The sequence below is a fragment of the Arachis hypogaea genome, chromosome 6 (genome assembly GCF_003086295.3).
Source record: "Arachis hypogaea cultivar Tifrunner chromosome 6, arahy.Tifrunner.gnm2.J5K5, whole genome shotgun sequence".
Classification (NCBI taxonomy): Eukaryota; Viridiplantae; Streptophyta; class Magnoliopsida; order Fabales; family Fabaceae; genus Arachis; species Arachis hypogaea.
In genome coordinates this window covers 38,324,202-38,350,928 of record NC_092041.1, presented here as the reverse complement: position 1 = coordinate 38,350,928, position 26,727 = coordinate 38,324,202, and the positions used below count along the sequence as shown (strand labels likewise).

Sequence of the window (26,727 nt, the reverse complement as noted above, 5' to 3'; positions counted from 1 at the left end):
TGTGGCCAAGGGTATGGATGCTATGTTTGAGAATTTGAAGGCTCAGGTCCGAGTTCTTGCTCCTGACCTGGATCTGAGCTTATTTAGTACGGATAACGTTGTTGTGGAGGGAAAGATTGTTCTTGCTCCCAACGAGGATGAGGTTCCGGTGTCCGACCCCAAAGTTCCGGTGGAGAACCCGACTTTACCTTTGGCCGGGGATGGATCTGGTGTGGAGGTTTCAAACCGGGATGACGTTGCTGTTGATGCAGTCCCGATATCTATGTTTCCTCCGCAGCCTTCTGTTGATGTGGAGTCTGGAAAGGACCTTGATCCTCTGTAATCTTTTTATTTTTGGTGTTTTGCCCGACCTGTGGGCTCTTTTGTTTTGGATGGTTTCTGTGAACGCTTTGGACACCTTTTTGCTTATTAGCTACTTGTAGTAACTTTTTAGCTTATTTATGCGGTGTTTTTGTTCGCGTTTTGACTTTTTGTTCCGCTTTTATGCTTTTTAGTTGTTTTTGGATAACAAATTTTTAGCTAGCGCTTGGAACTTTTGCTGTACCCTTTCTTTTGATTTCGTTTTTTTTTGTCGCTTGTACTTTTTAGTTGTATAGCAACTTTTTAGTAAGCGTTTTCGAAATCTTTGTTTTCGTTTTTTCGCTTGTACTTTTTAGTTGTATAGCAACTTTCTAGTAAGCGTTTTCGAAATCTTTGTTTTCGCCGTTTTAAGGCTTCTTTCTTTGGATCCGGGCTCTTTCTCGGGCCTCGGGCGTTTCGAGTACCTCCTTTTGTTGGGTCCGACCTTGTTGTTGGTCGGCCTTTTTAAGTTATTTTTGTAATCTCTGTTTATTGGCTTTTCTGAGCCTTTTCAGAGTTACTTTATAACTTCTCACATTAATTTGAACCTCGTCGCTTTATCTTTGCCGACCTTGTGTGGTCTCTTGGCAAATGATTTTTTGCGTTTTGCCGAGCATAAATTAATGCGCCTTGGCGGGGTACTTTCTAGGATTTGTTTCATCATGAGGAAAAAAAATAGAAAAATTTGATTAGTATTAAAAAAGAAAGAATATTTACAGAGTGTTTACCTTTGACTAGGTCGGGTGTCTTACTTAACCGGGTGTCTCATTAAAAAACCCTTGTAGGGAAAAAGAGTACACCTCGGGTTAAGTTTTTCTAGCTGTAGTACCGTCTTAGATTACAGGCGTGCCAGGCCCTGGGCAGCTCATTGCCTTCTAGGTCGGATACTTTGTAATAGCCTGTCCCTAAGACTTCTGTTACCTTGTAGGGCCCTTTCCAATTTGCGGCTAGCTTTCCTTCTCCCGATTTTTGTGTTCCGATGTCATTTCGGATTAGAATCAGGTCGTGAATGGAGAAGCTTCGCTTTATTACTTTCTGATTGTATCTGAGGGCCGTTCGCCGTTTTAAGGCTTCTTCTCGGATTCGGGCTCTTTCTCGGACCTCGGGGAGGAGGTCGAGTTCTTCCTTTTGTGCCTGCGGGTTGTCTTCTTCGTTGTAGAAGATGACTCTGGGTGACCCTTCATCTATTTCGATAGGAATCATTGCCTCCATCCCGTAAGCTAGTCGGAACGGTGATTCTCCCGTTGTAGAGTGTGGGGTTGTCCGATATGCCCATAGTACCTGGGGGAGCTCCTCGGCCCATGCCCCTTTGGCCTCTTGGAGTCTTCGTTTTAACCCTGCCAAGATGACTTTATTTGCAGCCTCTGCTTGTCCATTGGCTTGTGGGTGCTCGACTGAGGTGAATTGCTGTTTGATTCTTAGTTCGGCTACTAAGTTCTGAAAACTTGTGTCCGTGAACTGTGTTCCATTGTCCGTTGTGATGGAGTAGGGGACTCCGAACCTTGTGACAATGTTTTTGTATAGGAATTTGCGGCTTTTCTGAGCCGTAATGGTGGCTAAGGGTTCAGCTTCGATCCACTTTGTGAAGTAGTCGACCCCTACTATGAGGTATTTGACTTGCCCCGGTCCTTGGGGGAACGGGCCGAGTAGGTCAAGTCCCCATTTTGCGAAGGGCCATGGTGCGGTAATGCTGATAAGGTCTTCTGGTGGTGCCTTGTGGAAATTGGCGTGTTTTTGGCAGGGGGGCATATTTTCACAAATTCCGTTGCATCTCTTTACAAGGTCGGCCAGTAGAACCCGGCTCGGACTATTTTTTTGGATAATGCCCGAGCTCCGAGATGGTTTCCACACATACCTCCATGGACTTCCTCGAGGACGCTCTTTGTTTCTGAGGTCGGAACGCATCTAAGGAGGGGGTTTGAGAATCCTCTTCTGTATAACACGTCGTGGATTAGTGTATAATTCTGGGCGTCCTTTGCAAGCCTTTTAGCTTCTTTTCTTTCGGCGGGGAGAGTTCCCGACTTCAGGTAGTTGAGTATGGGGGTCATCCATCCTTGCTGTTGGTTGGATATATTTAGCGTTTCCTCCCCTCTTAACACGGAGGGAGATTGTAAGGTTTCTTGGAGGAGACTTCTGTTGTTGCCTCCGGGCTTGGTGCTGGCGAGCTTTGAGAGGGCGTCTGCCCGGGCGTTTTGTTCCCGAGGTATGTGCTGGATTTGTATTTCTGAAAAGTGGCGTAATTGTGCCTGTGTTTGGTCCAGGTATTTTTTCATAGTTGGGTCTTTGGCCTGGTAGCTTCCATTTACTTGTGATGTGACGACCTGGGAGTCATTGAAGATTGTGATTCTCTGGGCTCCGACCTCTTCGGCTAGCTTTAGACCTGCTAGTAGGGCCTCGTATTCGGCTTGGTTGTTCGAAGCCTGGAACTCGAATTTTAGGGATAGTTCTATCCGCGTTCCTTGGTCGCTTTCAAGTATAACCCCGGCTCCGCTTCCTGTTTTGTTAGAGGACCTGTCGACATACAGGTTCCATGAGAGTGGGGTTCCAGGGGTCTCCGTGTATTCTGCGATAAAGTCGGCTAGATACTGGGATTTTATGGCAGTCCGGGCTTCATAGTGGAGGTCGAACTCGGACAGTTCCACCACCCATTGTAGTATTCGTCCTGCCAGGTCTGTTTTTTGCAGGATGTGTCTCATGGGTTGGTTTGTCCGGACTTTGATGGTGTGGGCTTGAAAGTAGGGACGGAGCCTCCGAGCTGTGAACACTAGGGCGTAGGCGAATTTTTCTATCTTCTGATAGTTTAATTCGGCCCCTTGTAGTGCTTTGCTTACAAAGTATATGGGGTGTTGTCCTTGGTCATTTTCTCGTATTAACGCTGAAACGACTGCTCGGTTTCCAACCGAGAGGTATAGTACGAGTTCTTCTTCTTTTAAAGGTCGGGTTAGGATTGGTGGTTGCCCGAGGAACTCCTTGAATTCTTGGAAGGCTTTTTCGCACTCCGGGGTCCATGAGAAGGGTTTCCCTTTCTTTAGGAGCGAGTAGAGAGGTAGTGATTTTATTGCCGATCCTGCCAAGAATCTTGATAGGGCGGCTAGCCTTCCATTCAGTTGTTGTACTTCTTTGACACACGTCGGGCTCTTCATATTGAGTATTGCTTGGCATTTGTCCGGGTTTGCTTCAATGCCCCTTTGAGTCAGCATGAAGCCTAAGAACTTTCCGGCTTCTGCGGCGAAGGTGCATTTTGTCGGGTTAAGTCTCATGTTGTATTTTCTGAGGGTGCCGAAGACACTGGTGAGGTCGGTCAGCAAGTTTCTGTCTTCTTGTGTCTTTACCAGCATGTCGTCGACGTACACCTCCAGCTGTAGTCCGATGTGCTCTGAGAACACTTTGTTCATTAGCCTCTGGTAGGTTGCCCCTGCGTTCTTCAGCCCGAAGGGCATTACTACGTAGCAGTAGTTTGCCCTTGGGGTTATGAACGAGGTCTTTTCTTGGTCAGGTCCGTACATCGGGATTTGATTGTATCCCGAGTATGCGTCCATGAAGGAGAGATATCTATAGCCTGAGGCTGCGTCTACTAAGGCGTCGATGTTTGGTAGTGGATATGGGTCTTTGGGGCAGGCTTTGTTGAGATCCGTGTAATCGACGCACATCCTCCATTTTCCGTTGGGCTTTTTTACCAGGACCACGTTTGCGAGCCATAGGGGGTATTTTACTTCCCGAATGAACCCTGCGTCTAGTAGTGCTTGTACTTGTTCTTCTATTGCTTGCATGCGCTCAGGTCCGAGCTTCCGGCGTCTTTGTTGGACAGGTCTGGATCCCGGGTATACTGATAGCTTATGGCACATCAGGTCGGGGCTTATGCCTGGCATGTCGGAGGCTTTCCAGGCGAAGAGGTCGGAATTCTCCCTTAAGAGGGTTATGAGTTCCTCCTTTAGGCCTGCTTCGAGGTTTGCTCCTATGTTTGTTATTTTTTCAGGTGTGTTCCCGATCTGGACTTTGTCGGTTTCTCCCTCTGGTTGTGGCCGAAGGTCTTCTCGGGCTTGAACTCGTCCGAGTTCTATTGTGTTGACCTCTTTCCCTTTTAGGCTCAGGCTTTCGTTGTAGCATCGCCGTGCTAGTTTTTGGTCACCTTTTAGGGTAGCGATTCCTTTTGCGGTAGGGAACTTCATACAGAGGTGTGGGGTCGAGACTATAGCTGCCAGTCTGTTTAGGGTTGGTCGCCCAATGAGGGCATTGTATGCTGAAGTGACGTCGACTATAATGTAGTCGATGCTTAATGTTTTAGATTGCTCGCCTCTTCCAAAGGTAGTGTGCAGCGAGACGTATCCTAAGGGATGGATTGGGGTATCCCCTAGCCCAAATAGGTCGGTGGGATATGCTTTTAGTTCTTTTTCTTCGAGTCCGAGCTTGTCGAAGGCCGTTTTGAACAGGATATCTGCTGAGCTTCCCTGGTCAACCAGAGTTCGATGTAAGTTGGCGTTTGCTAGGATGATGGTGATTACCATTGGATCGTCGTGCCCGGGTATTATCCCTTGAGCATCTTCTCGGGTAAATGAGATAGGAGGTAATTCAGGTAGGGGACTGTCTTCTTGGACATGATAGACTTCTTTGAGGTGTCTTTTTCGCGAGGATCTGGATGTTCCTCCGCCTGCAAAACCTCCATTTATCATGTGAACGTGCCTTTCAGGGGTTCGTGGGGTTTGTTCGGCCCGATTTTCGTTATCTCCCCGTCTTCTCTTCCTGGTCTCTTCTCCTTTCTCTGCTATGTATCTGTCGAGTTTTCCTTCTCTGGCTAGCTTTTCTATAACATTTTTTAGGTCGTAGCAGTCGTTAGTAGAATGACCGTAGAGCTTGTGGTATTCACAGTATTCGGACTGATCTCTCCCCGCTCTCTTGTGTTTTAGCGGTCGAGGTGGTGGGATCTTTTCGGTGTGGCATACTTCTCTGTAGATGTCTACCAAGGAGACTCGGAGGGGGGGCGTAACTGTGGTATTTCCGTGGCTTGTCCGAGTTGGTTTCTTCTTTCTTTCTCTGTTCCCGATCTTGATCTCGGAGCGGGTAGGTTGATTCCTTCCTAGAAGAGTCTCTTAACTGGGAGGTTTCCTCCATGTTGATATATTTTTCTGCTCGCTCCTGCACCTCGTATAGGGAGGTCGGGTATCGTTTGGATAGGGATTGGCTAAACGGTCCCTCCTTTAGGCCGTTTGCTAGTCCCATGATGGCTGCTTCAGTGGGCAAGTGTTGTATGTCCAGGCAGGCTCTGTTGAATCGCTCCATGTACTCTCGGAGAGTTTCTTGGTTACTTTGTTTGATTCCGAGTAGACTGGGGGCATGTTTTGTCTTGTCCTTTTGAATAGAGAACTTTGTTAGGAATTTTTTGGTTAGGTCTTCGAAGCTGGTGACTGATCTTGGTGGCAGGTTGTCGAACCACTTCATGGCCGACTTGGTGAGAGTGGTGGGGAAGGCTTTGCATCGAATTGCGTCGGAGGCGTCGACCAGGTACATTCTGCTTCTGAAGTTGCTGAGGTGGTGACTCGGATCGGTGGTGCCGTCGTAGAGATCCATATCGGGTGGTTTGAAGTTTCGCGGTACCTTCTCCTTCATGATCTCTTGTGTGAAGGGATCATGGTTGCCTTCGGGGGTGGTGCCGCGTTCTGTCCTGTTTTTTAGGTTGGCCTCTATTTTCCGTAGTTTTTCTTCTAATTCTCTGCGCTTGCGAGCCTCCCTTCTCAGATCTTGCTCAGTTTCTCTCTGCTTCTTTATGTCCTCTTCGAGTTGTTTCAGTTGGTTTTGTTGTGCTCGGACTGCTTCTAGAATTTCCGAGCTCTTTTCATTCTCGGGATTTTGTGGATCTTTGTTTGGGAGCGATGTCTTTGGGTGATTCTGTTTGTTTCCTCCTGGAGTGCGTGGTGATAGAGGGCTGTCCGGTCGTTCTCCGGTGTCAACTTCATCCTCTTGTTCTGATGCAGCGTGGTCATTGTTGGAGGGGTCGTCCGCCATAGTAGAGGGATGACTTCCAGGTCCCCGGCAACGGCGCCAATGTTCCGAGGGTTACCTGAAACGTGTAGCTCGGTCGTCTTGGAGAGGCCCGAGGTGGGGGTCAGGGACCCGAGCTTTATATGTGGAGTGGTTGGTGGTTGTACCTGCAATGACACTCCGATGCTTAAGTTAGCATGGGTTCAAGCAGATATGTGTAGAATGTGGAATGTGTGTCATACCTGGGTGCTCCAGTGTATTTATAGTAGTTGGCCGTGATCTTCCCTGGATAAGATATTCTTATCTTATCTTATCTTTTGGGAGTTTTATCTCTATCTTTGTGGAACCGCCTTTCCTAGGCCTTTTCGGCCTTTAGGTTTTGGGCTGCGTTCCTTTTGATGGGCCTTCTTAGCTTTATTGTCCGAGGTCCGACCTCAGGCGTGGGCCTTGGGACGAGGTCGGACCTTTCATGGATTTTGCCGAGTTGGAGGAGCCCGGTCAGGGTATGAACAGTAACCATGTCTTAAAGCTATGAATAAAATCCATTAATCATTCACCTCTCTTAAATGAAAAATATTTTAATTCAAAAGAACAAAAAGTACATGAATTTTGAATTTATCCTTGAAATTAATTTAATTATATTGATGTGGTGACAATACTTTTTATTTTCTGAATGAATGATTGAACAGTGCATATGTCTTTTGATATTGTTGTTTATGAATGTTAAAACTGTTGACTCTTGAAAGAATGATGAATAAAGAAAAATGTTATTGATGATCTGAAAAATCATAAAATTGATTCTTGAAGCAAGAAAAAGCAGTGAAAAAGCAAAAGCTTGTGAAAAAAAAGAAAATGGCGAAAAAAATATATATAGAAAGAAAAAGAAAAAGCAAGCAGAAAAAGCCAATAGCCCTTAAAACCAAAAGGCAAGGGTAAAAAGGATCCAAGGCTTTGAGCATCAATGGATAGGAGGGCCCAAGGAAATAAAATCCAGGAATAAGCGGCTAAATCAAGCTGTCCCTAACCATGTGCTTGTGTCATGAAAGTCCAAGTGAAAAGCTTCAGACTGAGTGGTTAAAGTCATGATCCAGAGCAAGAAGAGTGTGCTTAAGAGCTCTGGACACCTCTAACTGGGGACTCTAGCAAAGCTGAGTCACAATCTGAAAAGGTTCACCCAGTTATGTGTCTGTGGCATTTATGTATCCGGTGGTAATACTGGAAAACAAAGTGCTTAGGGCCACGGCCAAGACTCATAAGTAGCTGTGTTCAAGAATCAACATGCTTAACTAGAAAAGTCAATAACACTATCCGAAATTCTAAATTCCTAGAGAAGCCAATCATTCTAAACTTCAAAGGAAAAAGTGAGATGCCAAAACTATTCAGAAGCAAAAAGCTACAAGTCCCGCTCATCTAATTAGAATTAATATTCATTGATATTTTGGAATTTATAGTATATTCTCTTTTTTTTATCCTAATTGATTTTCAGTTGCTTGGGGACAAGCAACAATTTAAGTTTAGTGTTGTGATGAGCGGATAATTTATACGCTTTTTGGCATTATTTTTAGGTAGTTTTTAGTAAGTTCAAGCTACTTTTAGGTATGTTTTCATTAGTTTTTATGTTAAATTCACATTTCTGGACTTTACTATGAGTTTGTGTGTTTTTCTGTAATTTCAGGTAATTTTTGGCTGAAATTGAGGGACTTGAGCAAAACTCTGAGAAGGAGGCTGACAAAGGACTACTGATGCTGTTGGAATCTGACCTCCCTGCACTCGAAATGAATTTTCTGGAGCTACAAAACTCCAAATGGCGTGCTCTCAACGGCGATTGAAATTAGACATCAAGAGCTTTCCAGAAATATATAATAGTCCATACTTTATTCGGGAATTGATGACATAAAGTGGCTCTCAACGCCAAGTACATGCTGCTGTCTGGAGTTAAATGCCAAAAACATGTCACAACCCGGAGTTGAACGCCAGAAACACGCTATAACTCGGCGTTCAACTCCAATAAAAGCCTCAGCTTGTGGATAGATTAAGCTCAGCATAAACATACACCAAGTGGGCCCCGGAAGTGGATTTATGCATCAATTACTTACTCATGTAAAACCTAGTAGCTAGTCTAGTATAAATAGGATAATTTACTATTGTATTAGACATCTTTGGATCACTTTAGATCTGAGGAACATCTTGGGACGATTAGTTCTTAGATCATGGGGGCTGGCCATTCGGCCATGCCTGGACCTTTCACTTATGTATTTTCAATGGTGGAGTTTCTACACACCATAGATTAACGGTGTGGAGCTCTGCTGTACCTCAAGTTTCAATACAATTACTATTATTTTCTATTCAATTCTCTTTTATTCTTATTCCAAGATATACGTTGCACTTCAACTTGATGAATGTGATGATCCGTTACACTCATCATCATTCTCACCTATGAACGCGCGTGACTGACAACCACTTCCGTTCTACTTTAGGCCGGGCGCATATCTCTTAGATTCCCCAACAGAATCTTCGTGGTATAAGCTAGATAGATGGCGGCATTCATGGGGATCCGGAAAGTCTAACCTTGTCTGTGGTATTCCGAGTAGGATTTCGGGAATCCGGAAAGTCTAACCTTGTCTGTGGTATTCCGAGTAGGATTCTGGTATTGAATGACTGTGACGAGCTTCAAACTCCTGAAGGCTGGGCATTAGTGACAGACGCAAAAGAATCAAGGGATTCTATTCCAACCTAATTGAGAACCGACAGATGATTAGCCGTGCTGTGATAGAGCATTTAGACCATTTTCACTGAGAGGATGGGATGTAGCCATCGACAAGGGTGATGCCTCCAGACGATTAGCCATGCAGTGACAGCGCATAGGACCATTTTCCCGAGAGGATGAAAAGTAGCCATTGATGACAGTGATGCCCTACATACAACTTGCCATGGAAAGGAGTAAGAAGGATTGTATGAATGTAGTAAGAAAGTAGAAATACAAGAGGAGCACAGCATCTCCATACGCCTATCCGAAATTCCCACTATTGATTTACATAAGTATTTCTATCCCTTTTTATTTTATTTATCTTTATTTATCCAATCTAATCACATTTGACTTTATGAGTCCACTTAACTGGGATTTACAAGGTGACCATAGCTTGCTTCATACCAACAATCTCTGTGGGATCGACCGTTACTCACGTAAGGTATTACTTGGATGACCCAGTACACATGCTGGTTAAGTTGAACGGAGTTGTGTCCACACATTGCCAATAGCCATTAAATAAATCTCATGCAAATACAAAGAGGGTCATAATTTTGTCCACCAGCCCTCTTCCTTTAATTTCTAATAGTTGTAATAAGGCAAATTTCATGGATTTTTAAATCAATTTTGACGACCAATATAAGACCCCTTTACATGCAGCGAATAGTACATGATAAGTTTGGTGTTCAAGGCACACCAAGTGGGCTTGAACACACTTTATGAGGTAAAATTATTCCCCAAACTTGTTGCACCATATGATCACAAACAAGTTTGGTGTACCAACGTTGCATGCATGGGAAATTTAGTGGTTGATTGATTTGCATTCATGGAAAGCATTTAGACATTTAAAAACAAAAGAAAAAGATATTTTTTTAGCTAGCTCACACCTTAAGTTTTCCCACCAAAAATTTCAATTAACCATTTGCATTCATTTTTTTTCTTGTATAGGATATCAAAAAGGACAGTGATGGTACTTGATATGACAATCAAGGAATGGAGATTCGGCCACTATGCCAAGGAACGTATGCACTTGTCTCCAAAGGGAGTATCTTGGAAAATGTTGCCATGCAACATTGGAAAATGGATAGTCTTGGAGACCGAACCAAGATCCTCATAAAAAAGGTGATCTTTGTGCTCATTCAATGCCAAACCCCAACCGTCCACTATCAAACAACACCATCAATCCACACCCTTCAATCATTTGCCATCTTCCTATATAAACCCCTTCACACAACCTCTCCGTACACACTTCATACTATCATCCTCTCCCTTCTTTCTCTCGGACACACACACTGCATCATCCACCGAAAGTTCCATACATACCTCCCTAGCCATCTTGTGAGTAACAAATATATCAACCATCCTGCATGGCATTGACGTTAGGATTTTTGCTAGTAAAGAATTTTATAAAAATAGTCGCGTTGTAGATATAGTTTCTAAACCACTAGAAATCCCTTCGTACAAAAGTTTTGTTTGTCACTAAAGCAAACCCAATAAAATTGATAACCGAGTATTTAAACCTTGGGTCGTCTTCTCAAGGAATTGCAGGGAGGTATGACTTATTATTGGCTATGAAAAAGGTAAAATTTTGGGTTTTTAATGTATAAGATAAAAAGCAACAATAGTAAATGGCAAAAGAATAGAATAATAGCAATAAAAAGTCTTAATTAAGAGAGATTAATTGGAAGTTCTATCCTTGTTGGAGTTCCCCCAAGAACAATTGATAATTAAAGGTTGTTTCTACTTAGTTATCCTTTACTAGGTAGAGGAAGGTCAAGTAAGTTGGAAGTCTACTTCTATTCACAAGTTCTAATCCTATCCCTTGGGAAGGATTAGTGTCAATGACTAGAGAGCCAACCAATAATAAACCCAATTACAATTGAACTCATGAGTATTCCAACTCAAGGTTCTCCTTTCAATCAACTCATAATCAAACTACGTCTAAACATAAATTCAAAGCTAACATGGAAAGATTCATAAGCTAAATTGAAAAGATAAATATTAATTAAAGTAATAAAATAAAAATAGAAAATAACTTAAAGGAACATTGAACCTGTAATTTGAAGAAGATGAAGATATTCCTAAGTTCTAAAAATCCTAATCATAAATCCTAAGAGAGAGGAGAGAGCCTCTCTCTCTCTAAAAACTACATCTAAAACTAAAATTGTGAGTTATGAGTCTGATCTGAAGTCTCCCTTCATTCCTCCACTTTGCAGCCTTTAATCTGTGTTTTCTGGGCTTGAAACTGGGCCGGAAATAGCCCAGGATTCGCTAAAAACGAATTTTGCCACGCTGATTTTCGCAGATGCGACGCGTCCGTGTGGATCACGCGTTCGTGTCACCTAGCGGTATGGCCACTAAGGCAAATTATATATCAAATCGAAACCCCAGATGTTAGCTTTCCAACGCAAGTGAAACCGCGTCATATGGACCTCTGTAGCTCAAGTTATGGTCATTTTAGTGCGAGAGGGTCAGGCTGAACAGCTTAGCAGTTTCTTCAACTTCTTGTATTCCTTCTACTTTTGCATGCTTCCTTTCCATCCTCTGAGTCATTCTTTCCCTGTAATCTCTGAAATCACTTAACACACATATCAAGGCATCCAATGGTAATAAGAGAGGATTAATATTAGCTAAATTAAGACCAAAGAAGCATGTTTTCAATCATAGCACAAAATCTGGAAGGAGAATGTAAAACCATGCAAATCATATGAATAAGTGGGCAAGGACTTGATAAAAACCACTCAATTGAGCACAATATAAACCATGAAATAGGAGTTTATCAACCTCCCACACTTAAACATTAGCATGTCCTCATGCTAAGTTCAAGAGAAGCTATAAAGGAGTGAAGAGGAATGATAGAATGTATGAAATGCAACCTATCTATATGAATGCAACTACATGCAAAATGTTTCTACCTACTTGGTTAAAAGTAAATAAGTTCTTCAAGACAAAATTGAATTAAATTCCACTAATTCAAATCACAGAATAAAAAGCAAGTAAACTTGTAAGAAGATAGCTAATGAAAGCAGGGAACATAGAATCAAGCATTGAACCCTAACTGGTAGTGTATATCACTCTAATCTCTCAAGTGTCTAGGGTCAATCACTCTATTCTTCTCTAATCATGCTTTCTAAACTTCGTTCTTCATCTAACCAATCAACAAATATTTAATATATACATACAAACATCATGAGGTCTTTTTCAAGGTTGTAATGGGGTTAAGGTAAGGGTAAGGGTATATATATAAGGCTAAGTGAGCTAAATAATTGAACCCTTGATTAGTCTAAGATCTCACCTAACATATACATACTTTGTATAATTTAAAATACTTTACCTAGCTACCCAGATTTTTTTTGTATTACATGCTCATGTATCAAACTTATTTTTGAATTTTGTCCCGTGTACATTGATTCTCTTTTTTTTTTTTTGTATTTGGGGTAATATATTTTTTTATTTTATTTTTTTTATCCCCTTATTCAATTACTTAAAAAAAAAATTTATCAATGCACATGGTAATTTAATTATTTTGATTTCACATGAGCATGCTTCCCAAATTTTCAAATAACTTATTCAATTTAATTTCATACTTTTTTTTTCATCCCATGTTCCCATAAAATTCTCCACACTTAAATTATACACAATATCTATCTTAAGCTAACCAAGGATTCAACTTGGAATTTTTATTTTGTTTTTCTGCCTAAGGCTAGTAATGTGGTTTATAGAATAAGAGGGGATTAAAAAGCTCAAGGGGGCTAACAAAGGTGATTTAAAGGGTAGGCTTATTTGGGATAAGTGGGTAAAAATTCAAATAATGGTCTCAATCATATGCAAGCATGTAAATATACTAATTAATAGACATATAGAATGGAACAAAGCAAAGATTGCAATCATAGAGAAGAAAACACACAAGAATAAAATATTATGGTTAAATAATGTAACCATGCAATTAAGCTCAAATCTCACAGGTTGTGTGTTCTAGCTTTTAACTATGTTCCAAATACAACTTCCAAACAAGTTTAACACAAATTTTTTAATTTAAATTAGTGAAATACTATAAATTTTTTTTTTGGAAAAGAAAATATTACTTCAACCAAGTAGTAACTAAATGCATAAAATCAAACAAACATGCAATCAAATATGCAAATGCAGCAATGAACAAACAAAGAGAATAGAATATTGGTGTTGAAAAGAAGGTAACTAACCCCTGGAAGTCAGTATCGACCTCCCCACACTTAAAGATTGCACCGTCCTCGGTGCATGCTAAGATGTACAAGTGGATGGGTGGCTCCGCAGCTAGTGCTCGTTTGTTCCTTTCCTTGCCAGTGGTTTGGGAGTAGCTTTCTCTGTACCCTTCTTGGTGGCCATACTGAAAAAGGAAAGAGAAAGTAAATTAAATTTAAAGAGATAGAGCAAGGAAGAGGATTGTATGAGTGATAATCAATGCACAGTAAAGATGAATGAAGTGAACACATGGTCATGACAACATGTGAAAAGTTCATCAAAGGGAATGAAACAAGTGCATGATAGGGTAAGTAGATGCAAGATGTTTATTGGCATGCTGACAATGGCATGAGTAGCTGGTATGCGAAATTGTGATCAATACTTTTCACAACTCAAATAATCCCCGGTAACGAATCCAAAAACTTGGTGTTCAATACCATGGCATAAACACAACTTCGCACAACTAACCAGCAAGTGTACTGGGTCGTCCAAGTAATAAACCTTACGCAAGTAAGGGTCGATCCCACAGAGATTGTTGGTATGAAGCAAGCTATGGTCACCTTGTAAATCTCAGTCAGGCAAACTCAAATGGGTATGGTGATATACGAATAAAACATAAAGATAAAGATAGAGATACTTATGTAATTCATTGGTAGGAATTTCATATAAGAGCATGAAGATGCTGGTCCTTTCCGTCTCTCTGCTTTCCTACTGTCTTCATCCAATCCTTCCCACTCCTTTCCATGGCAAGCTTAAGCAAGGGTTTCACCGTTGTCAGTGGCTACCTCCCATCCTCTCAGTGAAAATGTTCAACGCACCCTGTCACGGCACGGCTATCCATCTGTCGATTCTCGATCAGGCCGGAATAGAATCCAGTGATTCTTTTGTGTCTGTCACTAACGCCCCGCCCTCAGGAGTTTGAAGCATGTCACAGTCATTCAATCATTGAATCCTACTCAGAATACCACAGACAAGGTTAAACTTTCTGGATTCTCTTGAATGCCACCATCAGTTCTAGCCTTTACCACAAAGACTCTGATCTCACGGAATGGCTGGCTCGTTTGTCAGGCGAGCGCTCGTTTGTCAGGCGATCAACCATGCATCGTGTATCAGGAATCCAAGAGATATTCACCCAATCTAAGGTAGAACGGAGGTGGTTGTCAGTCACACGTTCATAGGTGAGAACGATGATGAGTGTCACGGATCATCACATTCATCAAGTTGAAGAACAAGTGATATCTTAGAACAAGAACAAGCGGAATTGAATAGAAGAACAATAGTAATTGCATTAATACTCGAGGTACAGCAGAGCTCCACACCTTAATCTATGGTGTGTAGAAACTCCACCGTTGAAAATACATAAGAACAAGAGTGATCATTGGCTTCGGTCCCAGAGAGGGAACCAGAAGAACCAAGATGAAAATACAATAGTATAATGTCCTACTTATAGAAAACTAGTAGCCTAGGGTGTACAGAGATAACATAAAAATCCACTTCCGGGCCCACTTGGTGTGTGCTTGAGCTGAGCATTGAAGCATTTTCGTGTAGAGACTCTTCTTGGAGTTAAACGCCAGCTTTTATGCCAGTTTGGGCGTTTAACTCCCATTTTGGTGCCAGTTCCGGCGTTTAACGCTGGGATTTCTGAGGGTGACATTGAACGCCGGTTTGGGCCATCAAATCTTGGGCAAAGTATGGACTATCATATATTTCTGGAAAGCCCAAGATGTCTACTTTCCAACGCCGTCGAGAGCGCGCCAATTGGGCTTCTTTAGCTCCAGAAAATCCACTTCGAGTGCAGGGAGGTCAGAATCCAACAGCATCTGCAGTCCTTTTTAGTCTCTGAATCAGATTTTTGCTCAGGTCCCTCAATTTCAGCCAGAAAATACCTGAAATCACAGAAAAACACACAAACTCATAGTAAAGTCCAGAAAAGTGAATTTTAACTAAAAACTAATAAAAATATACTAAAAACTAACTAGATCATACTAAAAACATACTAAAAACAATGCCAAAAAGCGTACAAATTATCCGCTCATCACAACACCAAACTTAAATTGTTGCTTGTCCTCAAGCAACTGAAAATAAAATAAGATAAAAAGAAGAGAATATGCAATGAATTCCAAAAACATCTATGAAGATCAGTATCAATTAGATGAGCGGGGCTTTTAGCTTTTTGCCTCTGAACAGTTTTGGCATCTCACTCTATCATTTGAAATTCAGAATGGTTGGCTTCTTTAGGAACTCAGAATCCAGATAGTGTTATTGATTCTCCTAGTTAAGTATGATTATTCTTGAACATAGCTACTTATTGAGTCTTGGCCGTGGCCCAAAGCACTCTGTCTTCCAGTATTACCACCGGATACATACATGCCACAGACACATAATTGGGTGAACCTTTTCAGATTGTGACTCAGCTTTGCTAGAGTCCCCAATTAGAGGTGTCCAGGGTTCTTAAGCACACTCCCTTTGCCTTGGATCACAACTTTATTTCTTTCGGATTCTCTTGAATGCCGCCATCAGTTCTAGCCTATACCATGAAGACTCTGATCTCACGGAATGGCTGGCTCGGTTGTCAGGCGAGCACTCGGTTGTCAGGCGATCAACCATGCATCGTGCAATCAGGAATCCAAGAGATATTCACCCAATCGAAGGTAGAACGGAGGTGGTTGTCAGTCACACGTTCATAGGTGAGAATGATGATGAGTGTCACGGATCATCACATTCATCAAGTTGAAGAACAAGTGATATCTTAGAACAAGAACAAGCGGAATTGAATAGAAGAACAATAGTAATTGCATTAATACTCGAGGTACAGCAGAGCTCCACACCTTAATCTATGGTGTGTAGAAACTCCACCGTTGAAAATACATAAGTACAGGGTCTAGGCATGGCCGAATGGCCAGCCTCCCAATGATCTAAGATAGCATAACAATGAAGATAGCTACCCCTTCGATGTCTGAATACAATAGTAAAAGGTCCTACTTATAGAAAACTAGTAGCCTAAGGTGTACAGAAATGAGTAAATGACATAAAAATCCACTTCCGGGCCCACTTGGTGTGTGCTTGGGCTGAGCAATGAAGAATTTTCGTGCAGAGACTTCTCTTGGAGTTAAACGCCAGCTTTTATGCCAGTTTGGGCGTTTAACTCCCATTTTGGTGCCAGTTCCAGCGTTTAACGCTGGGATTTCTGAGGGTGACTTTGAACGCCGGTTTGGGCCATCAAATCTTGGGCAAAGTATTGACTATCATATATTGCTGGAAAGCCCAGGATGTCTACTTTCCAATGCCGTTGAGAGCGTGCCAATTGGGCTTCTGTAGCTCCAGAAAATCCGCTTCGAGTGCAGGGAGGTCAGAATCCAACAGCATCTGCAGTCCTTTTCAGTCTCTGAATCAGATTTTTGCTCAGGTCCCTCAATTTCAGCCAGAAAATACCTGAAATCACAGAAAAACACACAAACTCATAGTAAAGTCCAGAAAAGTGAATTTTAACTAAAAACTAATAAAAATATACTAAAAACTAACTAGATCATACTAAAAACATACTAAAAACAATGCCAAAAAGCGTACAAATTATCCGCTCATCACAACACCAAACTTAAATTGTTGCTTGTCCTCAAGCAACTGAAAATCAAATAAGATAAAAAGAAGAGAATATGCAATGAATTCCAAAAACATCTATGAAGATCAGTATTAATTAGATGAGCGGGGCTTTTAGCTTTTTGCCTCTGAACAGTTTTGGCATCTCACTCTATCCTTTGAAATTCAGAATGATTGGCTTCTTTAGGAACTCAGAATCCAGATAGTGTTATTGATTCTCCTAGTTAAGTATGATGATTCTTGAAGATAGCTACTTATTGAGTCTTGGCCGTGGCCCAAAGCACTCTGTCTTCCAGTATTACCACCGGATACATACATGCCACAGACACATAATTGGGTGAACCTTTTCAGATTGTGACTCAGCTTTGCTAGAGTCCCCAATTAGAGGTGTCCAGGGTTCTTAAGCACACTCTTTTTGCCTTGGATCACAACTTTATTTCTTTCTTTTCTCTCTTTTTTTTTTCGTTTTCTTTTCCTTTTCTCTTCTTTTTTTTCGATTTTTTTTTGCTTTTTTTTGCTTCAAGAATCATTGTAATGATTTTTCAGATCCTCAGTAACATGTCTCCTTTTTCATCATTCTTTCAAGAGCCAACATTCATGAACCACAAATTCAAGATACATATGCACTGTTTAAGCATACATTCAGAAAACAAAAATATTGCCACCACATCAAAATAATTAAACTGTTATAAAATTCAAAATTCATGCAATTCTTTTTCTTTTTCAATTAAGCACATTTTTATTCAAGAGAGGTGATGGATTCATAGGACATTCATAACTTTAAGGCATAGACACTAAGACACTAATGATCACAAGACACAAACATAGATAAACATAAGCATAAAATTCGAAAAAACAGAAGAATAAAGAACAAGGAAATCAAGGAACGGGTCCACCTTAGTGATGGCGGCTCTTTCTTCCTCCTTAAGATCCAATGGAGTGCTTTAGCTCCTCAATGTCTCTTCCTTGTCTTTGTTGCTCCTCTCTCATGATTCTTTGATCTTCTCTAATTTCATGGAGGATAATGGAGTGTTCTTGGTGCTCCACCCTTAGTTGTCCCATGTTGGAACTCAATTCTCCTAGGGAGGTATTTAGTTGCTCCCAATAGTTTTGTGGAGGAAAGTGCATCCCTTGAGGAATCTCAGGGATCTCATGATGAGAGGGGTCTCTTGTGTGCTCCATCCTCTTCTTAGTGATGGGCTTGTCCTCATCAATAGGGGTGTCTCCCTCTATGTCAACTCCAACTGAATAACAGAGGTGACAAATGAGATGAGGGAAGGCTAACCTTGCCAAGGTAGAGGACTTGTCCGCCACCTTATAGAGTTCTTGGGCTATAACCTCATGAACTTCTATTCCTTCTCCAATCATGATGCTATGAATCATGATAGCCTGGTCTATGGTAACTTCGGACCGGTTGCTAGTGGGAATGATTGAGCGTTGGATGAACTCCAACCATCCTCTAGCCACGGGCTTGAGGTCATGCCTTCTCAATTGAACCGGCTTCCCTCTTGAATCTCTCTTCCATTGGGCGCCCTCTTCACATATGATTGTGAGGACTTGGTCCAACCTTTGATCAAAGTTGACCCTTCTAGTGTAAGGATGTTCATCTCCTTGCATCATGGGCAAGTTGAACGCCAACCTCACACTTTCCGGACTAAAATCCAAGTATTTCCCCCGAACCATAGTAAGATAATTCTTTGGATTCGGGTTCACACTTTGATCATGGTTCTTGGTGATCCATGCATTGGCATAGAACTCTTGAACCATCAAGATTCCGACTTGTTGAATGGGGTTGGTGAGGACTTCCCAACCTCTTCTTCGGATCTCATGTCGGATCTCCGGATATTCACCCTTTTTGAGTGAAAAAGGGACCTCGGGGATCACCTTCTTCAAGGCCACAACTTCATAGAAGTGGTCTTGATGCACCCTTGAGATGAATCTTTCCATCTCCCATGACTCGGAGGTGGAAGCTTTTGCCTTCCCTTTCCTCTTTCTAGAGGTTTCTCCGGCCTTGGATGCCATAAATGGTTATGGAAAAACAAATGCAATGCTTTTACCACACCAAACTTAAAATGTTTGCTCGTCCTCGAGCAAAAGAAGAAAGAAGAGAGGAGAAGAAGAAGAAATGAGGAGAAAGGGAATGGCTTTGTGTTTGGCCAAAGGGGGGAGAAATGGTGTTTAGGTTGTGTGGAAAGGAAGGAGTGAAGGAGGGTTTATATAGGAGAGGAGGAAGGGTAGGGTTAGGTCATTTGAGGGTGGGTTTGGGTGGGGAAGTGGTTTGAATTTGAATGGTGAGGTAGGTGGGGTTTTATGAAGGATGAATGTAAGTGGTGAAGAGAAAGATGGGATTTGATAGGTGAAGGGTTTTTGGGGAAGAGGTGTTGAGGTGATTGGTGAATGGGTGAAGAAGAGAGAGAGTGCTGGGGTAGGTGGGGGTCCTGTGAGGTCCACAGATCCTGAGGTGTCAAGGAAAAGTCATCCCTGCACCAAATGGCAAACAAAATCACGTTTTTAGCCATTTCTGGCGTTAAACGCCGGGCTGGTGCCCATTTCTGGCGTTTAACGCCAGCTTCTTGCCCCTTTCTGGCGTTTAACGCCAGTCTGGTGCCCCTTTCTGGCATTAAACGCCCAGAATGGTGCCAGACTGGGCGTTAAACGCCCAACAGCTAACCTCACTGGCGTTTAAACGCTAGTAGGTGCGTCCTCCAGGGTGTGCTATTTTTCTTCTTGTTTTTCATTCTGTTTTTGCTTTTTTCATTGATTTTGTGACTTCTTATGATCATCAACCTGCAAAAAAATAAAATAACAAAAGAAAATAGTTAATTATAAAACATTGGGTTGCCTCCCAACAAGCGCTTCTTTAATGTCATTAGCTTGACAGAGGACTCTGATGGAGCCTCAGAAATGCTCAGAGCTATGTTAGAACCTCCCAACACCAAACTTAGAGTTTGACTGTGGGGTTTCAACACCAAACTTAGAGTTTGGTTGTGGCCTCCCAACACCAAACTTAGAGTTTGACTGTGGGGGCTCTGTTTGGCTCTGTTTTGAGAGAAGCTCTTCATGCTTCCTCTCCATGATGACAGAGGGATATCCTTGGGCCTTAAACACCAAGGATTCTTCATTCACTTGAATGATCAACTCTCCTCTATCAACATCAATCACAGCCCTTGCTGTGGCTAGGAAGGGTCTGCCAAGGATGATGGATTCATCCATGCACTTCCCAGTCTCTAGGACTATGAAATCAGTAGGGATGTAATGGTCTTCAACTTTAACCAGAACATCCTCTACAAGTCCATGGGCTTGTTTTCTTGAGTTGTCTGCCATCTCTAGTGAGATTGTTACAGCTTGTACCTCAGAGATCCTTAACTTCTCCATTACAGAGAGAGGCATGAGGTTTACACTTGACCCTAAGTCACACAAGGCCTTCTTGAAGGTCATGGTGCCTATGGTACAAGGTATTGAAACTTCCCAGGATCCTGTCTCTTTTGAGGCAGTTTCTGCCTAGACAAGTCATCTAGTTCTTTGGTGAGCAAAGGGGATTCATCCTCCCAAGTCTCATTTCCAAATAACTTGTCATTCAGCTTCATGATTGCTCAAAGGTATTTAGCAACTTGCTCTTCAGTGACATACTCATCCTCTTCAGAGGAAGAATACTCATCAGAGCTCATGAATGGCAGAAGTAAGTCCAATGGAATCTCTATGGTCTCAGTTTGAGCCTCAGATTCCCATGGTTCCTCATTGGGGAACTCATTGGAGGCCAGTGGACGCCCAGTGAGGCTTTCCTCAGTGGCGTTCACTGCCTCTCCTTCCTCCCAGAATTCGGCCATGTTGATGGCCTTGCACTCTCCTTTTGGATTTTCTTCTGTATTGCTTGGGAGAGTACTGGGAGGGAGTTCAGTAATTTTCTTGCTCAGCTGACCCACTTGTGCCTCCTAATTTCTAATGGAGGATCTTGTTTCAGTCATGAAACTTTGAGTGGTTTTGATCAGATCAGAGACCTTGGTTGCTAAGTCAGAGTTATTCTGCTTAGAACTCTCTGTCTGTTGCTGAGAAGATGATGGAAAAGGCTTGCTATTGCTAAACCTGTTTCTTCCACCATTATTGTTGTTGAAACCTTGTTGGGGTCTCTGTTGATCCTTCCATGAAAAATTTGGATGATTTCTCCATGAAGGATTATAGGTGTTTCCATAGGGTTCTCCCATGTAATTCACCTCTTCCATTGAAGGGTTCTCAGGATCATAAGCTTCTTCCTCAGATGAAGCCTCCTTAGTACTGCTTGGTGCATTTTGCATTCCATACAGACTTTTTAGAAATCATATTGACTTGTTGAGTTAATATTTTGTTCTGAGCCAATATGGCATTCAGAGTGTCAATTTCAAGAACTCCTTTCTTCTGACTAGTCCCATTGTTCACAGGATTTCTTTCAGAAGTGTACATGAATTGGTTATTTGCAACCATTTCAATCAGTTCTTGAGCTTCAGTAGGTGTCTTCTTCAGATGAAGAGATCCTCCTGCAGAGCTATCCAAAGACATCTTGGATAGTTCAGAGAGACCATCATAGAAAATACCTATGATGCTCCATTCAGAAAGCATATCAGAAGGACACTTTCTGATTAATTGTTTGCATCTTTCCCAAGCTTCATAGAGGGATTCTCCTTCCTTCTGTCTGAAGGTTTGGACTTCCACTCTAAGCTTACTCAATTTTTGAGGTGGAAAGAACTTTGCCAAGAAGGCATTGACTAGCTTTTCCCAAGAGTCCAGGCTTTCTTTAGGTTGAGAGTCCAACCATGTTCTAGCTCTGTCTCTTACAGCAAAAGGGAATAGCATAAGTCTGTAGACCTCAGGGTCAACCCCATTAGTCTTGACTGTGTCACAGATTTGCAAGAACTCAGCTAAGAACTGATGAGGATCTTCCAATGGAAGTCTATGGAACTTGCAATTTTGTTGAATTAGAGAAACTAATTGAGGCTTAAGCTCAAAGTTGTTTGCTCCAATGGCAGGGATGGAGATGCTTCTCCCATAGAAATCGGGAGTAGGTGCAGTAAAGTCACCCAGCACCTTCCTTGCATTATTGGCATTGTTTTTTTCGGCTGCCATGTGTTCTTCTTCTTTGAAGAATTCGGTCAGGTCCTCTAAAGAGAGTTGTGCTTTGGCTTCTCTTAGCTTTCTCTTCAAGGTCCTTTCAGGTTCAGGATCAGCCTCAACAAGAATGCCTTTGTCTTTGCTCCTGCTCATATGAAAGAGAAGAGAACAAGAAAATGTGGAATCCTCTATGTCACAGTATAGAGATTCCTTAAAGTGTCAGAGGAAAAGAAGAGTAGAAGACAGAAGTAGAAAATTCGAACTTATCAAAGAAGATGGAGTTCGAATTTTGCATTAAGAGATAGTGTTAGTCCATAAATAGAAAGATGTGGGAAGGAGGGAAGTAATTTTCGAAAATTAAGTAAAAGATTTTGAAAACATTTTTGAAAACACTAATTAATTTTCGAAAATGAAAGTGGAAAAGAAATCAAGTGATTTTTGAAAAAGATTTTAAAATTAGAAATCAAAAAGATTTGATTGAAAACTATTATGAAAAAGATGTGGTTAAGAAAATATGATTAGTTTTTAAAAAGATGTGATTGAGAAGATATGATTTGAAAAATATTTTAAAAAGATTTGATTGAAAAATTGATTTGAAAAAAGATTTGATTTTGAAAATTAAAAACTTGACTAACAAGAAAAGATATGATTCAAACATTAAACCTTCCTCAACAGAAAACGCAACATGCTTGAAGTGTTGAATCAAATCATTAATTGATAGTAAGTCTCTTTGAAAATGGAAAGAAATTGATTTTGAAAACACATGATTGAAAAGATATGATTTGAAAAAGATTTGATTTTGAAAAACTTTGAAAACCTGAAAAAAAATTGCATTGAAAAACAGAATCTTCCCCCTTTAGCCATCCTGGCGTTAAACGCCCAGAATGGTGCACATTCTGGCGTTTAACGCCCAAACCTATACCCTTTTGGGCGTTAAACGCCCAACCAGGTACCCTGGCTGGCGTTTAAACGCCAGTCTGTCCTTCTTCACTGGGCGTTTTGAACGCCCAGCTTTTCTGTGTAATTCCTCTGCTGTATGTTCTGAATCTTTAATTTCTCTGTAGTATTGACTTGAGAAGACACAAATAAAAAAATATTTTTGGATTTTTAATAATAAGGAAAAATTAAAATGCAACAAGAATCAAATAACTATGCATGCAAGACACCAAACTTAGCAGTTTGTATACTACTGACACTAATGAGAATGCATATGAGACACATAAAACACTCAAGTCAAGAGAATTCAAATATCAGAGTAAGAAATCATCAAGAATTATTTGAAGATCCTTAAGAACACATGAATGGATGCATGCAATTGACACCAAACTTAAGATGAGACACTAGACTCAAACAAGAAATTTTTGGATTTTATGATTTTTTTGATTTTTTTTGTGTTTTTCGAAAATTAAGCGGAAAAAGATATCAAAATTCTTAATGAGAATCCCAGGAATCATGCAATTTTAGTCTAAAGCTTCAGTCTAAAGGAATTAGACATGGTCAGCCAAGCTTCAGCAGAACATTGCATTCAAGAGCTAAATTGATGAAGATCAATCAGCTTTGGTGATGATAAGAACATCACCTTGAAACACTAGAATTCATTCTTAAGAACTCTGAAGAAAAAAAAATACCTAATCTAAGCAACAAGATGAACCGTCAGTTGTCCAAACTCAACAATCCCCGGCAACGGCACCAAAAACTTGGTGCTGTTGCCGGATCTTGGCACTGATGTTACCGGACCAAAAGCTTGCTCAAAACTTGAACAATCCCCGGCAACGGCGCCAAAAACTTGGTAGCGCGAAATTGTGATCAATACTTTTCACAACTCAAATAATCCCCGGTAGTGAATCCAAAAACTTGGTGTTCAATACCATGGCATAAACACAACTTCGCACAACTAACCAGCAAGTCTACTGGGTCGTCCAAGTAATAAACCTTACGCGAGTAAGGGTCGATCCCACAGAGATTGTTGGTATGAAGCAAGCTATGGTCACCTTGTAAATCTTAGTCAGGCAAACTCAAATGGGTATGGTGATAAACGCATAAAACATAAAGATAAAGATAGAGATACTTATGTAATTCATTGGTAGGAACTTCAGATAAGCGTATGAAGATGCTTTCCCTTCCGTCTCTCTGCTTTCCTACTGTCTTCATCCAATCCTTCTTCTTCCTTTCCATGGCAAGCTTAAGCAAGGGTTTCACCGTTGTCAGTGGCTACCTCCCATCCTCTCAGTGGAAATGTTCAACGCACCCTGTCACGGCACGGCTATCCATCTGTCGGTTCTCGATCAGGCCGGAATAGAATCCAGTGATTCTTTTGCGTCTGTCACTAACGCCCCGCCCTCAGGAGTTTGAAGCACGTCACAGTCATTCAATCATTGAATCCTACTCAGAATACCACAGACAAGGTTAGACCTTCCGGATTCTCTTGAATGCCGCCATCAGTTCTAGCCTATACCACGAAGACTCTGATCTCACGGAATGGCTGGCTCGGTTGTCAGGCGAGCGCTCAGTTGTCAGGCGATCAACCATGCATCGTGCAATCAGGAATCCAAGAGATATTCACCCAATCGAAGGTAGAACGGAGGTGGTTGTCAGTCACACGTTCAAAGGTGAGAATGATGATGAGTGTCACGGATCATCACATTCATCAAGTTGAAGAACAAGTGATATCTTAGAACAAGAACAAGCGGAATTGAATAGAAGAACAATAGTAATTGCATTAATACTCGAGGTACAGTAGAGCTCCACACCTTAATCTATGGTGTGTAGAAACTCCACCGTTGAAAATACATAAGTACAGGGTCTAGGCATGGCCGAATGGCCAGCCTCCCAATGATCTAAGATAGCATAACAATGAAGATAGCTACCCCTTCGATGTCTGAATAGAATAGTAAAAGGTCCTACTTATAGAAAACTAGTAGCCTAAGGTGTACAAAAATGAGTAAATGACATAAAAATCCACTTCCGGGCCCACTTGGTGTGTGCTTGGGCTGAGCAATGAAGAATTTTCGTGCAGAGACTTCTCTTGGAGTTAAACGCCAGCTTTTATGCCAGTTTGGGCGTTTAACTCCCATTTTGGTGCCAGTTCCAGCGTTTAACGCTGGGATTTCTGAGGGTGACTTTGAACGCCGGTTTGGGCCATCAAATCTTGGGCAAAGTATGGACTATCATATATTGCTGGAAATCCCAGGATGTCTACTTTCCAATGCCGTTGAGAGCGCGCCAATTGGGCTTCTGTAGCTCCAGAAAATCCGCTTCGAGTGCAGGGAGGTCAGAATCCAACAGCATCTGCAGTCCTTTTCAGTCTCTGAATCAGATTTTTGCTCAGGTCCCTCAATTTCAGCCAAAAAATACCTGAAATCATAGAAAAACACACAAACTCATAGTAATGTCCAGAAAAGTGAATTTTAACTAAAAACTTATAAAAATATACTAAAAACTAACTAGATCATACTAAAAACATACTAAAAACAATGCCAAAAAGCGTACAAATTATCCGCTCATCAGAGGATGATGGAGTGTTCTTGGTGCTCCACCCTTAGTTGTCCCATGTTGGAACTCAATTCTCCTAGGGAGGTGTTTAGTTGCTCCCAATAGTTTTGTGGAGGAAAGCACATCCCTTGAGGAATCTCAGGGATCTCATGATTAGTGGGATCTCTTGTGTGCTCCATCCTCTTCTTAGTGATGGGCTTGTCCTCATCAATGGGGATGTCTCCCTCTATGTCAACCCCAACTGAATAACAGAGGTGACAAATGAGATGAGGAAAGGCTAACCTTGCCAAGGTAGAGGACTTGTCCGCCACCTTATAAAGTTCTTGAGCTATAACCTCATGAACTTCTATTTCTTCTCCAATCATGATGCTATGAATCATGATAGCCCGGTCTATAGTAACTTCGGACCAGTTGCTAGTAGGAATGATTGAGCGTTGGATAAACTCCAACCATCCCCTAGCCACAGGCTTGAGGTCATGCCTTCTCAATTGAACCGGCTTCCCTCTTGAATCTCTCTTCCATTGGGCGCCCTCTTCACATATGACTGTGAGGACTTGGTCCAACCTTTGATCAAAGTTGACCCTTCTTGTGTAAGGATGTTCATCTCCTTGCATCATGGGCAAGTTGAATGCCAACCTTACATTTTCCGGACTAAAATCCAAGTATTTCCCCCGAACCATAGTAAGCCAATTCTTTGGATCCGGGTTCACACTTTGGTCATGGTTCTTGGTGATCCATGCATTGGCATAGAACTCTTGAACCATTAAGATTCCGACTTGTTGAATGGGGTTGGTAAGAACTTCCCAACCTCTTCTTCGGATCTCATGTCGGATCTCTGGATATTCACTCTTTTTGAGTGAAAAAGGGACCTCGGGGATCACCTTCTTCAAGGCCACAACTTCATAGAAGTGGTCTTGATGCACCCTTGAGATGAATCTTTCCATCTCCCATGACTCGGAGGTGGAAGCTTTTGCCTTCCCTTTCCTCTTTCTAGAGGTTTCTCCGGCCTTGGATGCCATAAATGGTTATGGAAAAACAAAAAGCAGTGCTTTTACCACACCAAACTTAAAAGGTTTGCTCGTCCTCGAGCAAAAGAAGAAAGAAGAGAGTAGAATGGTGTTAAGGAAAAGTCATCCCTGCACCAAATGGCATGCAAAAATGCGTTTTTAGCCAATTCTGGCGTTAAACGCCGGGCTGGTGCCCATTTCTGGCGTTTAACGCCAGCTTCTTGCCCTTTTCTGGCGTTTAACGCCAGTCTGGTGCCCCTTTCTGGC

At 41.7% G+C, this 26,727-nt stretch overlaps 1 non-coding gene across 1 annotated transcript; it reads left to right on the top strand.

The window, feature by feature from the left end:
* The first annotated feature begins 21,466 nt into the window (after window positions 1–21,466).
* On the top strand, window positions 21,467–21,574 carry LOC112699928 (small nucleolar RNA R71). Its single transcript, XR_003152859.1, has one exon. It is a non-coding gene; the product is annotated as a small nucleolar RNA R71 (small nucleolar RNA).
* The last annotated feature ends 5,153 nt before the right edge of the window (window positions 21,575–26,727 follow it).